This window comes from Musa acuminata, unplaced genomic scaffold (assembly GCF_036884655.1).
Source record: "Musa acuminata AAA Group cultivar baxijiao unplaced genomic scaffold, Cavendish_Baxijiao_AAA HiC_scaffold_518, whole genome shotgun sequence".
Lineage (NCBI taxonomy): Eukaryota > Viridiplantae > Streptophyta > Magnoliopsida > Zingiberales > Musaceae > Musa > Musa acuminata.
This window is the reverse complement of record NW_027020763.1, coordinates 22,501-25,000: the sequence shown is the minus strand read 5'-3', so window position 1 is coordinate 25,000 and position 2,500 is coordinate 22,501.

Below are 2,500 nucleotides of genomic sequence, written 5' to 3'. Positions count from 1 at the left end.
AGCGGAGCAAAACGTCAGCCATCTCAGCACCCTGGAACCCCCCGGGTGGCACAGGGCTGGATGGGGCTTTCGTATAGCAGGGACGGTGCTGCCTCACGCTTCGCTCGCTGTTCGCCGCTCGCCGCTCGCTCGCGCAGCCAAAAATGACCAGTTTTGGCCCGTTTTTGGGCTGTTTTGGCCTGTTTATGGTCCGTTCTTGCGTGGTGCGGTGACCGTCGTGAGCGGAGCAAAACGTCAGCCATCTCAGCACCCTGGAACCCCCCGGGTGGCACAGGGCTGGATGGGGCTTTCGTATATAGCAGGGACGGTGCTGCCTCTCGCTTCGCTCGCTGTCCGCCGCTCGCCGCTCGCTCGCGCAGCCAAAAATGGCCAGTTTTGGCCCGTTTTTGGGCCGTTTTGGCCAGTTTTTGGCCTGTTCTTGCATTGCGCGGTGACCGTCGAGAGCGGAGCAAAACGTCAGCCATCTCAGCACCCTGGAACCCCCCGGGTGGCACAGGGCTGGATGGGGCTTTCGTATAGCAGGGACGGTGCTGCCTCTCGCTTCGCTCGCTGTCCGCCGCTCGCCGCTCGCTCGTGCAGCCAAAAATGGCCAGTTTTGGCCCGTTTTTGGGCCGTTTTGGCCAGTTTTTGGCCTGTTCTTGCATTGCGCGGTGACCGTCGAGAGCGGAGCAAAACGTCAGCCATCTCAGCACCCTGGAACCCCCCGGGTGGCACAGGGCTGGATGGGGCTTTCGTATAGCAGGGACGGTGCTGCCTCTCGCTTCGCTCGCTGTCCGCCGCTCGCCGCTCGCTCGTGCAGCCAAAAATGGCCAGTTTTGGCCCGTTTTTGGGCCGTTTTGGCCAGTTTTTGGCCTGTTCTTGCATTGCGCGGTGACCGTCGAGAGCGGAGCAAAACGTCAGCCATCTCAGCACCCTGGAACCCCCCGGGTGGCACAGGGCTGGATGGGGCTTTCGTATAGCAGGGACGGTGCTGCCTCTCGCTTCGCTCGCTGTCCGCCGCTCGCCGCTCGCTCGTGCAGCCAAAAATGGCCAGTTTTGGCCCGTTTTTGGGCCGTTTTGGCCAGTTTTTGGCCTGTTCTTGCATTGCGCGGTGACCGTCGAGAGCGGAGCAAAACGTCAGCCATCTCAGCACCCTGGAACCCCCCGGGTGGCACAGGGCTGGATGGGGCTTTCGTATAGCAGGGACGGTGCTGCCTCTCGCTTCGCTCGCTGTCCGCCGCTCGCCGCTCGCTCGTGCAGCCAAAAATGGCCAGTTTTGGCCCGTTTTTGGGCCGTTTTGGCCAGTTTTTGGCCTGTTCTTGCATTGCGCGGTGACCGTCGAGAGCGGAGCAAAACGTCAGCCATCTCAGCACCCTGGAACCCCCCGGGTGGCACAGGGCTGGATGGGGCTTTCGTATAGCAGGGACGGTGCTGCCTCTCGCTTCGCTCGCTGTCCGCCGCTCGCCGCTCGCTCGCGCAGCCAAAAATGGCCAGTTTTGGCCCGTTTTTGGGCCGTTTTGGCCAGTTTTTGGCCTGTTCTTGCATTGCGCGGTGACCGTCGAGAGCGGAGCAAAACGTCAGCCATCTCAGCACCCTGGAACCCCCCGGGTGGCACAGGGCTGGATGGGGCTTTCGTATAGCAGGGACGGTGCTGCCTCTCGCTTCGCTCGCTGTCCGCCGCTCGCCGCTCGCGCAGCCAAAAATGGCCAGTTTTGGCCCGTTTTTGGGCCGTTTTGGCCAGTTTTTGGCCTGTTCTTGCATTGCGCGGTGACCGTCGAGAGCGGAGCAAAACGTCAGCCATCTCAGCACCCTGGAACCCCCCGGGTGGCACAGGGCTGGATGGGGCTTTCGTATAGCAGGGACGGTGCTGCCTCTCGCTTCGCTCGCTGTTCGCCGCTCGCCGCTCGCTCGCGCAGCCAAAAATGGCCAGTTTTGGCCCGTTTTTGGGCTGTTTTGGCCAGTTTTTGGCCTGTTCTTGCGTGGTGCGGTGACCGTCGTGAGCGGAGCAAAACGTCAGCCATCTCAGCACCCTGGAACCCCCCGGGTGGCACAGGGCTGGATGGGGCTTTCGTATAGCAGGGACGGTGCTGCCTCTCGCTTCGCTCGCTGTTCGCCGCTCGCCGCTCGCTCGCGCAGCCAAAAATGGCCAGTTTTGGCCCGTTTTTGGGCTGTTTTGGCCTGTTTTTGGGCTGTTCTTGTGTGGCGCGGTGACCGTCGTGAGCGGAGCAAAATGTCAGCCATCTCAGCACCCTGGAACCCCCCGGGTGGCACAGGGCTGGATGGGGCTTTCGTATAGCAGGGACGGTGCTGCCTCGCGCTTCGCTCGCTGTTCGCCGCTCTCCGCTCGCTCGCGCAGCAAAAAATGGCCAGTTTTGGCCCGTTTTTGGGCTGTTTTGGCCAGTTTTTGGCCTGTTCTTGCGTGCCGCGGCGACCGTCGTGAGCGGAGCAAAACGTCAGCCATCTCAGCACCCTGGAACCCCCCGGGTGGCACAGGGCTGGATGGGGCTTTCGTATAGCAGGG